The 15647-nt window shown below is 40.6% G+C and overlaps 2 long non-coding RNA genes across 3 annotated transcripts in view; both read left to right on the top strand.

The window, feature by feature from the left end:
• The window catches only part of LOC130593321 (uncharacterized), a 28633-nt gene extending 17909 nt beyond the window's left edge, over positions 1 to 10724 (top strand). The window contains exon 3 of the long non-coding RNA XR_008970783.1: positions 10670 to 10724. This is a non-coding gene — a long non-coding RNA (uncharacterized LOC130593321). The remainder of the gene's footprint in view (positions 1 to 10669) is intronic.
• A 794-nt stretch (positions 10725 to 11518) lies between these two features.
• LOC130593319 (uncharacterized) overlaps positions 11519 to 15647 on the top strand; it is a 46231-nt gene continuing 42102 nt past the window's right edge. For both annotated transcript variants that reach the window (XR_008970780.1, XR_008970781.1), the window contains exon 1: positions 11519 to 11611. This is a non-coding gene — a long non-coding RNA (uncharacterized LOC130593319). The remainder of the gene's footprint in view (positions 11612 to 15647) is intronic.

Genomic DNA, 15647 nt, shown 5'->3' with positions numbered 1-15647 from the left:
GAGGAAAGGAGAGAGGTGCATCCCCCAGAACAAACTTGAGTGAAGCCTACATGCCTGGTGGGCTACCCCAATGGGGGCAGTGACCAGCAGTGTAGTGCGTGATGTCCCATACAGAGCCTTCAACCAGTGTTAGGTGCCTTCTGAAGGTAGATGAAGAGAAAACATGTGATGAGATGAAGCCAGTGCCTTTTTACTCAAGTCTGCTGTGGCTGGGGCATGTACTGAAAAGATGAGTTTTTTGAAGTAAGTTTGCAGACAGATATGTCCCATACAGATAGTCCTACCTAGTCCTTGTTAACATACAAAGCAGAACAGAACCATGCACTGCATAAAATAATACACTTTGTTTAACTGTCCCTGTGGGCCACACGTGACTGGAGAGAAAGGTCTTGCAGGCAATGTTTTGGGTGCCTGTTGGGCTTGGTGGTCTGCAAGAAGTTGCACATTCATTCTGCTGGAGGGGCACAGACTGGGTCCAGAGCAGCTGCTGAGAGTAGGGGCAATGTGCTAGAGCTGAGTTGTCAGGAGCTTCTTTCTAGGGGGATGAGGAAAGGACAAAGAGAACTTCAATCCCCCTTGGGCAGAGGGGGCACCCAAGCTGCCACTTGCAACAACCAAGCCAAAATCATGGAATCACAGAATCACAGTAAGGTTTGGGTTGGAAGGGATGTTTAAGCTCATCCAGTTCTACCCCCCAAGCCATAGGCAAGGACACCTTCCACTAGACCCGGTTACTCTAAGCCTCATCCAGCCTGGCCTTGAACACATCAATAGTTCTGCTCCTTCTCCCCTAGTCTCTGCATAAGAACGGTGTTGTCCTTGTCCCATGATGGTCAGAAACAAGGTATCTTACTTCCCAGAGCTGTACTGTCCCCACAGATGAAATCCTGTGTTTTGACCCTCTCCTATAAAAGATTCCTGCTTTAAATAGTTTGTGTAAATAAACATTGACAATATTCTTGAACACTGCCAGGAATGGGGCAGCCACAGCTTCTCTGGGCAACCTGTGCCAGGGCCTCACCACCCTCACAGGAAAAAACTTCTTGCTAAGATCTCATCTCAATCTCCCCTCTGTCAAGTTAAAGCTGTTTCCCCTCTTCCTGTCCCTATGGGCCTGGCAGACTAGTGGTCCTTGCGGAGGGACCACCACAGGCACAAGCTCTGCTCAATGCAGTGATGAGCCTTGTCATTTACAGGGAGTTGAAGTTTTTACCCAAAGCATGGTTTTGTCAGTAGTTACCTGGCCAGCAACTTGTGACTTGTGTAGTCTGCTATCCCACGTTGAATAGTACATCAGAAGGAGCTGCAGCATATGCCGTTGTGCAGAGTCTGTGCTGATAACTGACCAAGCTGCGAACTGGCCAAAAATTATCCCATAGGGCAGTTTCCAAAGGAAATGCTGATTTGCCAGAAGAGTCTTTTACAGGAATATATCTATTTCATCAGCTCTTTAAATAAGGCAGCATCAAAACTCTTTGCTAGAGCAGTCCTGAAATATTTTTCATCACTTCAAGTTCATATAAGAGAAGCAAGGCAAAAGCAAGAGCAGCTGCTTTAAATTAAAATCTTCCAGCTGAGGTGTTTTGACTGCATTTAGCAGCGCTTGCTGACAAATTGTAAGGGTCCTGGACTTTGCTCTGAGCTGCTGCAGTGCTGAAACCCTGCCGTTCTGGAATACATGCAAATATTGGCTTTGGTCAGCCCCAGTTGACATGTATAAGGAAAAGCAAACCCACTGGGAAGAGAAACAAAGCAGTCTCATCTGATGGGCACAATGGGGATTTGTGTCTTCCTAAGGATGGATCTATCTCTTTAGAGTTTTTTTATAAGACAACTATTAGGCCCTGAGCCCAACTTCTGGATAGTATTAAAGGCAAGATTCCTGACTGAAAAGATAAACATTCAGTTAGACATCTGACACAGTTTATTTTTTGTGTGCTGAGCAGTGGGGAGCAGCTTTTGTTTTTTACTATTATTATTGAGGGTCATTTGTAGCTGCGTGTTTGGGTAGGCAGAGAGCTGCTGGATATGTGCAAGCTGGAGGCGAGGAGGTGGAGAGCATCAGTCCTGTCATTCTCAGCTCACCTCTAAGCCATTTAGCTCAAATGGCCAAATGAAAGGTTAAAAAAATACTGGTACACCAAGGTGCCCAAAACCTGGGCAAAATCACTTCTCTGGAAATGTGTTCTCCTATCAAGTGATTTGGTTTTTCCATCTAATTAATTTGTTTTTACTTCACCTAGAAATTTGAGGTGGCTTACTGCATAGAATGGCATTCAAGTGGTTAACACTCAGGCACTTCTGAAACAGTACTTGTAAAGGAAGTATGGTCTCTTGCCCACCCATTAACCTCTGCTATTACTAGGCTTTTATACCAGCAATAGTAAAATTCACCTCCCTGCTGTATGTATTGATGTATTGAAGATCAAAGTTCTATAGTTTGCAAAAAGATGGAAAGTAGAACATTATTTAATCTATTTGTTTAGTTAGAACTCAGTGTTCAATGAGTAACAAATTTCTGGTTGTCCACAAAGGGCATGAATGAAAACACCAAATGAGCGAGCAGAGATTTCTTAATTCAGATTTTATAGCCATTGCTGTATTGACACTATTTTTTTTCTGAGTGTAAAATGTTAAAAGTATGTAGCTCATCACATCAGTGCCTCATTACTACTATCACAGGCAGCGTATTAAAAAGGATGGCATCTGACATAGTCCCAGTGCTTTACATAGCTATTAAAATTAACTGCACTAGCCATTTATTTTAATTTACACTATGTTAAGCAGCGTTAAAGAAACACAGTTGTGCCTCTAAGCAGCTCTTTGACTTTACTGTATTCCAGTATACCAGGAAGACCACCACTAGTAAACCACGCATGTGTGCTGGGGGAGATCATGGCTGTGGAAGGGAAGTATGCCAGCCTCATCTTACAATCTGCTGATTTTTAACATGATAACCATCGCATATGTGTACGAGGTTGTGACTGGAAAATTATCCCTCTTGGACATCCTTTTCTAGAGAGCTCAACATGAACATTGTTGACCAACTGCTGTGGTGCTGTGGTCACCATTCAGCTGGAAAACCTGACAGTGACTTTGGTTGGAAAAAAGTTTGTACATCCCGTCAACACTGTATACTAGAATAACATTTCCTTAGACCTTCTGTATTTCATTTTTTGTGCATTCTAAGCCCTTTTTTTTGCAATGATACTAGTAGGCATCATTGGCATTAAAAGTAACTATGATACTTATCTATCAAAACTGTATTTACCTTCTGTGTAATGTTTTCTGGATTTTCCCTATTTGAATAGTAAAGACAAAAGTATTTCCACATTCTATTATGCTTTTTGTAATTTTCCTCAGCTTAATTAACAGAGACAAATATATCTTATAATTCTTGCCTTTTTAGTTTTCAAGTTTCCTGTCTCATCCACTGACACAATGGCACCCTGTCTGGGCTACAAGTATTTCCACAGATTTAAATTCAGAATGCTGTGTTCTTACTGGAAATAAAAAAAAAGTCCCAAGACATGAGTTTTGCAACTGGTTGCACTTCAATCGTAGTTTACATGTGATTTGATATTGTCCCTTTGAAATGACAACAGCTTTAAAGAAGATGTAAAAAGCAGGCAGTGACCCCTTGGGATCATTATAAAATAGCATGAGAATGCCTGTAACAGTAGGAGCAGTGTCCCGGCTATATTCCAGTTTGGCTAACTACATCTTGTTGCTTTAGATTCAGGTTTATTTGTGAGCTTGATCCAAAGTCTCCTGAAATAACTATTTTCCCATTGCACATTCCATTCTGGTCCTGGACTGCTGGTTCTTCACTGCTCAGTGAAGCTATGTCCATGTCCTGTTTACTTTTGTTTATTTTTTTTTTTAAATAAAGAAGTAACCTTTGATTTTACTGGGAAAGTATCAACCTCACATCTGGATGACAAATAAATGATCAGTAAAATCCTTCAAATCCTTCTGGTTAAAATATCACCAAAATATATAATACATTTAATTTTACCTTTTAAAGTTTCTTTCTTTGTCATATGTACCCCACACCATGTAAAAAAAAAAAAAAAATAATGACACTACTTAAATAGAAGTGAAAAGAGGCAGAAATCTTTTGATGGACCTCCTCTGTAGGTAGGGGGAAATGCTAAGAATAAAGTAGCTCACATCATTGTCCTATTCAGACATCAGGATATTAAAAAAAGATTATATATATTTACAATATGAGATAAGAATAAATACTACAATGAGTTAAAATTCCAACATAAGAGAAATCTGCAGTTAACAGTCTGTCTGTGTAACTCTAGCTGTGTGGTTCAGAAGTTTTGTTTTGCAGCAAAAGCCTGAAAAAGGAACTAAACATTAGAAGTCTGCACTTTTGAATATAATTAACACATATTAAGTTACAACTTCTGCACAATTTCATATATAGGGAGGTGGTTTCTTGTTTCCAGCTCTGTCTAGAGCTATCTATCTGATTCTGTCAGATTACTGGTAAAAATACAGAGTTGGAGGTCACATCTTATTGGATAATCATACAGTGTAAGGATGCTTCTCAGGTACAGAAAGAGGGTGAAACAGCTGCCCTTTAACAGATGCCACGCTATATGAATTATGTCATTTCCATAGTTATAAAACAACTTGAGAAAATGTACTATAACAATATGATGTATGCTAGGATTGATTACCCCCAAAATCCTTTCAAGAGGAAAAATGGGGAGGGAGGAAGGGGAAGAGGGGGAAAATCTGTCTCTATCCAAGCTTCACATCCTAAAGGTTTAGCTTCTGTGGAAGAAAACCTCACATTCAGCTGTTACATCGGGTGGTCACTCCATTTGTGTATTCATTATAAACATTAAACAGTCAAATATATTACTTTCAGTAAATATGAATAGTTTAATTTGTTCTGCTGAGAGAGAGACAACTATCAGAAATTGCAATAAAAGTCACGTAATGAAATAAGAATGCTAGAAAATCTGAGGATTTTAGTACGGTCCATTATTCATTCAATTCCTGGCAGCCTTTATGATTACAAATCACTTGATTGACTTACTAGACATTCTCAAAGTGAATTATGAATCAGGTTCATTTTTCCTGGTTGAGAGTTGGTATATGTTGTAACTCTTCCACTTTGTGATATATCAAGTTCTTGTTAACAGTAATAAGAGATATAATCAACTCTTTATTTCAGGACAAATAAATTGCCTTTTCAAAAATGAAATGTGGTTGCTAACATTTTAACAGTGTGCATTGTAATTCCTTTCTGCTATTCTCAAAGTGCAATCTGCTGTGATGACTTACCTTCTGAGTATTTGACTTTGCTGAAATGCTATTAAGAGGCTCACACCCTTAGTCTGTGCATGCTGACCTCAGTGAGAATTTGGTGCTGTGGCTGAGAGCAGTTAGGGGTCCCTTTCCATGCTGAAAAAGAGCCTCAGACACCTAAACCCTGGGCCACAATTTGCCCTTTTGTGCCTGGCTCTGATCTCAGCTTGGGAACGCCAAACAGTTTAAAAGCTGTTTAAGTTTACTTTGAAAAAAAAAAAAAAGAAAAAGAAGAATCTCTTCTAGTGTGCTTGACCCTCGAGTCCTCTTGCATGAAAAACTCCTTTAGGCTTTTGTGGAAATTATGCAAAAAGAATGACTGGTAGGCTGGGGTGGAATTTATTTGTAGAACAAATGCACAATCAGATCCCAAATACCCATAGCATAGGTTTAGTGTGAGGTGCATTTCACCTTCAAACGGTCTATCGGGAAACAAAATATACAATAAAGAAAATAAAAAAGAGCAGGCTGAGGCTGCTTGAAATCTCTGCTAGTGTCCAAGCTGAAAACTACCATGAACAACATTTATGCTTTGCATCTGCATGTCAGATGTGGCCAGGACTGCTGGTTTGGCTTCCTTGAGTGGCTTTGGGTCCCAGTCAGCTGAGCCAGCTTCTGTACAGGGTGACACGGGATGTGAGTACCCAACATACCATTGGGTGTGAAGTACAGGGCACCCCAAGTCCTCTGGCACGTGTGCCAGAGCACTGCATCTTCCCACATGCAGTTCTCTGCAACAGCCTCAATGCAGTTCCCAATTTTGCAAGGAGGAGAGGATTTTTCTTCTAGCTAGGGAGTCAGTCCTGGTGTTTGAGTGCTTATTTTGGCTCTGTTGAAGGGACAGGCTGATACTCAGTAGGTTCACTTTATTTATAGAACAATTTCAAAGACTTTAATCGCCTCCCAAGCACAAAAGCATGTTTCTGAAGCAGGATCTTGTGGGAGAAAAGACGTATTACCATTTTGGTTTTCGGAAAACCTTAATATGGTCATTCACTTTAGAAACAACGGTTATAGACTTCAGATTTATTCCTTATTCTTCTATCTCATTTCTAATCTTCTAATAACCCTAATTAAATGCTGAGTAGCTTAGAATATTATTAAATAGTTTTCATAGGATTTTTTTTAAATTTTATTTCTGATTACATCATGAATACAGATTATTGAATAGTCCATTCTTTTAAAAAATATAATTAAGAGGATAATCCCCCCCCAAAGATGTTTGCAACAATTTCACTAAGCTGTGTTAATTGAGTTAGGGGATAAGAAATGAGATTTAAAGGGTGTGCAAGGGGTAAAATCAGGTTTTTAAATCAAGTGGATTATGAAATTGGTCAGAATGGAGGAGGTGGTGGGTCAAAAACTGAATGCATGGTCTGAATAGAAAATTCACTTACCTTTAGGTCACGTGCCTGTCTTTCACAGAAATGGTGTTGCAGTGGCACCCAATGTAATGCGGTTAAACACTAAAGGTAAAAACCACTAGTTAAGATCGCATGTTGCTCATCATCAGGCAAATGTGTGCAACATGAAATGACACGGAAAAGACTGCTCAATAGTTACTGCATTTTGTCCCCTGATGTGCTGAAGTGCACCAGAACAGCTTCCAGCATACATGTGTCCCAGGGGTTGGGATCATTGTCCAAAGCAATGCATTGAGCAGCGCTCAGACAGTAATGTTTTTGATGCATTTGGTTCAAGGTGTTGAGCGCGGACCTTTCCAGCATTGTTCCCCTGTACTTACACTTGTTTATAACTCACTAGTTGCCACCATAGCATGAATTTTGTTAGGTTATGTTCAGTAATTCTCTGAAATGTTGATTGGGAGTTGATTATTGCAGCTTTTCTGGTGACCACTTCTTTTCTTCGTGGCTATCTACCTCTTCCTCACCATGAAATTACAGACCAGTTTGGGTTGGAAGGGACCTTAAAGCTCATCCAGTTCCAACCTCCTGCCACAGGCAGGGACACCTTCCACTAGACCAGGTTGCTCCAAGCCCCGCCCAACCTGGCCTTGAGCACTGCCAGGGATGGGGCAGCCACAGCTTCTATGGGCAACCTGTGCCAGGGCCTCAGCACCCTCACAGGGAAGAACTTCTGCCTAAGAGCTCATCTCAATCTCCCCTCTGTCAGGTTAAAGCCATTCCCCCTTGTTCTTGTGCTACAGGCCCTTGTCCAAAGCCCCTCTTCAGTTTTCTTGTAACCCCTTTAGGTATTGGCAGCTGCTGTAAGGTCTTCTTGGAGCCTTCTCTTCTCCAGGCTGAACAAGCACAAACCATGCTCACCAGCTCTTGTAGCAAAGCTTAGCACTAACATGTCTGGAATCCAACTAAGATATTTTTAATTGTGTTCCTTAATTCTGCATGAGTAACTGGAGACACTGGCATATTAATGGAATTTCTGGAGTCATCATTACATGGAAATTACAGCACCCTTTGCTGTTCCCTACTGGGGCCATGAGAGGAAACCAGTGCCAGTGAAATTGAGACCGGGAAGAAAAAAGACAGGAAAGCAAATGAAGAACTTAAGCTACTGGGAAGGCTGGATGCCTTTGTTTAAAGGACAGACAAAGGCAGCCTAGTAAAACAGGCTAATCCACACAAGCAACATCAGAGAGGTTATCACATGCATATCACTGGCACATGAGTTTCTTACACTTACACTAGCATCACTTGGGAATTAAAGGAATCTTTGGAAGAGCAGGATAAATCCCTGCATATGAACTACGGACATTGGAAGGATGGTACATGCTGCCTCTTTCTATTGTATGCCTACTAGTTTCACAAAGTTTGTACTGATTCAGGGCAGAAGGGATGATCTAAAACCATCATACCTCCCCATGAAGCTAGGGAGAGGTTGACAGTGAAGAAAAAGCTCTTAAACCCCAGAAATAAAAGTACAAAATTAATCTGAATTTGATCAAGAAGAATAAAATACTGTAATGGCTGATGGAAACATTAGTTTTATAGTCTCAGATATGTAGGTTGGGATTTAATCTGTTTAGATTTTTTTCTTCCAATCTTAAGAGCTTTAATTATTTTTACAAAGAGAAAAAAAATCAATACATTGTTACATACTGTTAATAAAAAAAATCCAGTATCATTGATATTTGAAAACAGAAATCATAAAGAACATATTGCATTCACACCAACTACATACCAAGTAGAATGTTAATAACATTAACCTTTATCAGATATTTTCAAGAAATACCACTATATTTTTTTGCAACGGCTTATATCTGTCATTTAACTGACATGATCTTTGCTAAGTTTGCCAAATCACTGAGGCCTGAATATCATTCAGCAATGTTAATTTTGTTTTCCTATTCCAGCCTTTACACAATTATTCTCATGGCAATCATTCTAGCCTTGAGTATAAATAATACTTCAAGTGGTTTGTTGATATCCAGAAAATGATGTGTATCTACATTAAAAGATTCTGGAATCTAATGGGAGAACCATGCATATTATTAAGCTGAAATGCCTATTTCTTTCCTCCCAGATGGGAAGTAGTACAGGGTAGTGCCATGGCATATGCATTAATTTTATTCCTTCCGCAAATTTTAGAACATATTATTTTTGCAGATTTTGAATCTTTGCCTCCTATCAAATATCCAGGAGATTTAAATAGGATTTTGCTGCAGCGTAGACCTCAATCTTAACACTTAGGACCCTGGATAATTCCCACGTGAGCTGAGGAAGAAGAGCATAGGAGCAGGAGAAGAGTAAAAGGAGAAATGATAATTTGGTAGGAGAAATCCTTGAGGATTAACAGGGGCAAAAAGAGAGACAGAGAGTAATTTGCCTGGCTCCCATATTTCAGTAGTACTGATTGAATATGCTGGCTTTGAAGGTTCTAACAATAAATAAAGAACACATTTAGAATGAGGGGCATTACAACCAAAGAATAACGAAAAACATAAATCACAGTACCTGCCCATCAGTCTTGTTACCCAATTAATACACACAAATAGTCTTCTTTTAAAAAATTAGTCTGTAGCAGATTTCTTCCTAACCCTGTGGAATTTTTTAGGACATTATCCTCCACAATTTTTATTTCATATTACTTGTTTTTTTTTCTAATTCCAGGCCTCTTCTTCCTTTTTCTTTCCTTTCGGTCCAGTGGGGATTTTTTTTTTCCTCAGGACCTGAAAAAGAGGAAGGAGCACACTGCATCACACACTGAATGTTTATGTTGGAGTGAGCTGTGTGGGAGCATTTCCTCTATCATTTTATAGATAATCTAAAGGCCAAGTTTAAAATCAGTATTGTTGATGTTTGCAGATGTACAAGCCCAGCGGAACCTCAGCTGGAAAGGCTGATAGTTCAAGGAGCCACAAGATAGTACGAAATGAGGGTTGGACTTCCATGATCACAGTTTGTCTCTGTATTGCTTTACATTCTGGGTTCCTGTTACTTGGTCTTTGTACACATTTGGACTTCACAGGCTGTGTCCATTACTTGTAAGGAGTTTTAAGTCAACATTGTTTAACAGCTGTGTCCTTGAAGACCGGAGTCTGGAGTTGTTGTTGAGTCTTGAAGAGAGCCCTAGGAGAAACTGGCTCTGGGAAGAGCTGCAGGTTCAAAATCTGATTGTCATTTCATCCTGGCTCAGCCAAAGGCTGCAATGAAATATTCCCCATGGTTCTGTAAAAGCAAAGTTGCTCATTGAGCTCCGAAGTGGAAAAGCGATATCCACAGGTGAAGATGTGGATGAAGACAAGGTATATGGTGTTCTCCACAATGCACTGCCCAAGGCAGCTCCCTGGAGAAGTGCTGCCCATCACACATGCATGATGCCTACAGCCATGCCTCTCCCTTCTAGAAAGCAGAAGCTCTGGAGGACTTTGCTGGGGGCTGTGGTCCTTCCCGCTGCCTGAAGGCTTTCTGAACAGAGAAATACATCTGTCTCCAGAGCAAAAAAAAACATTATGGCATACAGACACACACTGCTTGACTTGAGCAGGATGAACCTGAGCCAGGTCAGGTCCAGCTATGTAATGCATTTTAAAAGCACATGTTGGATGGACAAACACAACAGTGCATATTCAGCTGCGGACCTACATATAAACTGATGTTTTTATTATCTACCCAATCTATCTTGGTTTTAATTCAACCCACCTACCCTTAAGAAATACCTCTAGATCTGCTGTCTCCCCACTTAGTAGCTATGGTCAAAACATCCTTAGTTTAGACATCTCAAGCACCCCAAGCTTAGGCATCTCAGCTAAGTACTTCAGCCAGCCTTTATTTCAGCAGCTCTTTTTCTGCTTTTTCTTTTTTTTTTTCTGTCAAGATAAATTCTGTTGTGTCTGAATTCCTCTTTGTGCTCTTCCCAGCATATCAGTGATGCACTGCAGTATCACACCCCTCTCTGGAATGCTATTCCCTCAAAGACTCCCATGGCACAGAGAGATTGGTAATGTTTTCTGAGCTTCTTCCACTATTACCACATTTTCTGTAGAGGATCAAAATGGATTATTTTCATCTTGACATGCAAATGCCTCGGCTGTGCCCTTGGCTGAGATCTTAGCATTGACTACAGAAGTAAAAGATACGGGGGTAGTAGCTTTCTAATATCACATATGGAAGTGGCAATCTTATTTCTTAAGGAAAAAAAGGAAAAAAAAAAAAAGGAAAAGCAACTGTAATCTGCTGTGCCTAGCAAAAAAACAGCCTAATAAAAATATTGCCTCATGCACATACTGATTACTGTATTCACATGCAGTCACTGGTCTGTGCAGGGGCAGATGAACATTGTGTGCAACTCAGGTTCTTACTGCTGTACTTTGATCTGCCTGTTTGCCTTACCAAAGTATCAATGGGAAGAAAAGGCACATGAATAATTGTATCAGGTCAGATTACAAACCCAAATATGAACACTTAATGAGCACTGGAATTAGAACAGAAGTAGCAAGGATTTCCAAGTCTCCTTATGAAATGCTTAAAGAGCTAAAAAGGTCAAATTCCTCATGAATTTTCACTCTGCACAACAGCAGTCGAGTAAATGAAATAACACGACCTGCAGATTGGTGCAGGACATGACCAGCAGAGTACGTCAATACACCCTGAACATATGACATAAAAGTCATTGTGTTGTGTTAACAGGAAAGAAATGATATCTGACCGTGAGAAGACTCCCACTGACTCACTGTTTCTAATTATTATTATATTCTTTTTCTGAAGAAACAACAGTGACAAAACACCATCAAGCAGTTGCCTCTTGGCTAGCATCCTCAGCAAACCCTCATGACTGTTGACTCAAATGAGCAGCCCAGCAAGTAAGTTGTTAGCTCGAATGAAAATTAAAGCAGAGACAAAAATGTCAGCCTGGGAACTGAACTAATGAGGGAAAGAATGTGCATGAAGCTGCCGGTGCAGTTTTAAATCTCAGAAAGAATAAAGGAAAGCAGAGCTACCAAAATTAACATGTGAGGCTGAGGTAAACAGGAAAAATCCACATCCATCGTTACATTGCACAAAGCCGATGAGTGTACAGCTCCCACCAGCAGTGGTTTAAGTACTCCTTTCCAGGCTAGAACTCCAGATAGGGCTTATGGTAGATGGTGAATTAAGTGTGGGCTGACAGTTCAGCAACTCAGTGCCACTGCCAGCCCGTACGATGTTCCTGCTTTCTGGCTTGCAATCAGGAAAAGTGACAAGACAGGGTTAAGCAATCTCAGTGTGTCCTTTGAAGCAGCTCCTGAGGAATAAAATCTCTGTTGTAAGTCAGGGGGAGTGCTTTGGCACAAGATCTCAAGTGGACTGAGTGGGGCAAGGAGTTGGAGGGGAAAGGTGATAAAGTCACACTGGGTTTGCTCTGCAGAGCCCCTGGCTGCTGCTTAGGCTGAGGTCTTGGATACCGTCCACCCACAGGCCTCTTGCCAGGGGATTTGTTACTGTAAGAGCTTGGCTTAGGCAGGATTTTATTATCAAAATTGTCTCAATTCTTCTGTTTTATTAAAATCTATCCCAGCCTTCCCTTCCACCCCAGGAGAAGGAATATTTTATATATATCTGGGTGAAACACACAAACAAATTCATTTCCCATGGATAATATACTCAGAGTGATTTGCTTTTCAGAGTCAGGAACTCAAAATGATGAATTTATTATGCAAAGTAATAATTGCAAATTATATTGGCAAACTCCATTCCAGAAAAAAAATGGAGTACTGATGTAACTAAAAAAATTAAAAAATGCTGGCTGCTAAATTGGGGCCACTGCAGATATTTTAGGGGGTTATATATCTCTGTTCCACCTAAACTACCAGAGGCAGTAGCTTTCATTTTAAAGGTCTAGTGAGATACTGTAATTAATGGGCCCACCTAACATCATATGTCACACTTGTATTGAGTAGTAGGACATGGTGCACATTATGAATGAAAGTGAAGGAAATGGTTAGCATCATAAAAAATTTGCATCTCTTTCTTGTTCATTTGTTTAGTGCAAAGAAATACAGTTGGATTATGAGAGAATTTGACTCCAGCTTTTGGGTCAAGCTAGCTTGTGCCTTTAGTGAATGGCAGATTTTGACTTTATGGGTCCCTACAGCATCTAAAATGCCTCATTAATAATTCCTTGGAGATATATAGCGTGGTACAAGGATAACTGGAGCCCACCTCCTCCAGGTGAAGCCAAGGCTTGTGGCTATTCCTCCTTCCTGTTGACCACTGGTTCCTTGCCTGACTTGGTCCTTTATGGTCATCAGCAGAAAGCTAACAGTTGCCATTGGATTAGGTTGAGGTCTCTAATGCAGGGCTTGTCAACTACCTGAGATTTATTTGCTTTGCTGGATCTCTATATTGTGCTAGAGGTACTCAAAGGATTAATTTGTAACCAAGGTGTTCTTCACAGGAAAGTACAGCTCTCTGATGCTACAGAAGCATTTTCCTCTATGGCACGCATGTCCCATTAGGAAGTACTCCGCAGTAGGTTATGTTCTGCAATATAGTTGAGATTTGTGGGTAATTATAAGAAAAATAAAGATAATGGACTTGTAAACAGAGCAAGTAGTAGTTGCAGTAGTAATGCTGTAAGACAGAAATAGACATGCCACATTAGAAAGCGATGAAGCTTGTTAAATAAAAATGCTAGTGATATCTTTAACATGCTTTTCCTGAACACATTACTATCTGAGTGTAAAGATGGGATGCATATGCTCCACAAGTTACACTTCTGGCTCTGGCACATGTGCTGGTTGCTCTCTTGAGATGGTCCATAGCACTTCAATCCCCATTAGGGAGATGCTTGAGAATCACCTTCTCCAGAGCTTGTGCTGTGACTGCCTTAGCACAGCTGGGCTTCCAGACCATGCCATCAGGCATTTTAAACCATGCCTACTTGTAGATAAAGCCTTAAGTGATGTGTCTTCATGAGGTGGGGCGGTGATAGTTATTTAGCATTTTCACGGGACTTTCAAGACATAGGAGCTGTGGGAGTTTACACATCACTGCAAGCCGAGAAGAAACTGTCTAACACTTATTTCCTCACATCTCTTCTTGTAACGTGCCTTATTGACAGTCACTGCTATGGAAGTAGTTCGACCTTGTGGAAAAAAGTAACTGGAAAAAAAGAGGGGCCACTGAGACGTTTAGGGTATGAACACTGAATTTACGATCAACAACTTCACTGAACACCAAACCTCTATTTTGCTTTTCAAGCAGAGCAACAGAGACTACAATTCACAGATTTTTACACAGATCCCAAGACCAACATGCCTTAGGACTGACAAAAAGGAGAAGTCTGCACCCTCCAGTGGTGCCCACTTGCCCAGCCTGCAGCATCAATATCAGCCATAAAGGTAAACCTACTTCCTAAGTCTCATAATGCAGTTCCTTCAGCTGAACATCAAACTGTGCTTTGCTCTTCCCAGTTAGGTGAGGTCACAGACCAGTTAAATCCTCTAAACACACACTAAATCCAACTAAAAGCATAAATACAATCAGAAAAGGGATATGGAATTAGGTAAACCTCAACAAAGCTGAATACTCAGCTAAAGCAATTTCCTTGGTATACATAGGATTATGCTTGTGAGGAGGATGTTTTGGAAACAGCTTTGGGTCATCCAAAACACTGGTTGATAGCCACTGTCAAAGATGTGTTACCTTGCTTGATGTGGCAGTGTTTTGATATAGTTTGAGAACTTCCTGTTGCTTTTGTTGTATGTTCTCAGTGAAACTGCTATCATGGCTGATGTCATCAGGAGCACAGAATGAGGTAATAGGACCTCTATCACTGAGAAGCTCCAACAAAACATATGTCATAATATTTAGCTTTAAAGTATTTTGAATAATTACACCTGGACTGTGCACGCCAAATAAATGAAACAAGAATGTCTTATTTCTTGCTAAAGTGCAATACGGTCAAGCAAAGCTAATTGAAGAGGGTCTACTGTCAGCAGAAAATGCTCAGATTGAAAGCATGTTGGTAGCACCCAAACTGCATTAAAACAATTGTATAAAAATGGAAAGTCAGGTCTATTTCCTTGCTAAGATCTCAAATGTGATTTTGAGGCTTTGGTTATCTCTACTGTCTTGAAACCTGCAGAACTGTGGGATTTTACTTAATTTCATCCTTTTATAAGTTTGGCAGTTTAAACTGGTGAAGGATGTCCAGGAGTCAGTTCAGTCCATCAGGTGTGTAAAAGAGGCAAGGTCTGGGTCAGAGGCTTCTGAAGATACCAAGGTGATCCTGCACTGAAGTGCCTCCAAGGCTGATATTGCTGGAGGTGGCTCCCAGCATGCAACCCAAAATGCCTGTATTTATTACCTGGCACCTCATAGGTTCAAACCAGCTGACAGAAGCATCTATTCAATTAGTAGCCAAACAACCTCATGAGTGTAGGTCTTAGATTCCTTTTCTCTTTTGTTTCTTAGTGTGCTGAGAAGGGAATCACTCTTTTCTATTAAAATGCTCTGGGAAGAGGAGGTAGAAAGCAATGGTGCCTGCCCCCTTCTCATCATGCAATAACCTCATTGTCAGAGCAGTTGCAAAGGAAGAGGGACATGTGGGTCCCATTTCCCCTTCTACCTTGGGTGGCTCAAACCCATGTTTTCCACCCCTTAGGGAAATGGCTGTGGTCAACAGGAGGATTCAGAGGAATCCTGTGGAGGGCCAGTGAGCAAAGATGAAAGGGAGCATGTTCTGAGCATCCTTTTGGTTCCACTCTCTGCTCCCAGGATCATATCTGCTTTTATTTAAAGACTGTTTCATATAAGCATGCACAGTCCTGGGACTGGGGTGGCACAGTGTCATGGTTTTGCTGTTTTCTGCTGACCCACAAAATGTAGACTGTGCCTTGCAAAAGAGTGTGAAAT

This window comes from Pezoporus wallicus, unplaced genomic scaffold (genome assembly GCF_028554395.1).
Source record: "Pezoporus wallicus isolate ANWC-B61680 ecotype Strahan unplaced genomic scaffold, APGP_CSIRO_Pwel_v1 contig_6580, whole genome shotgun sequence".
Lineage (NCBI taxonomy): Eukaryota > Metazoa > Chordata > Aves > Psittaciformes > Psittacidae > Pezoporus > Pezoporus wallicus.
The sequence above is the reverse complement of the archived record's forward strand: the minus strand, read 5'-3'. Positions and strand labels throughout refer to the sequence as shown.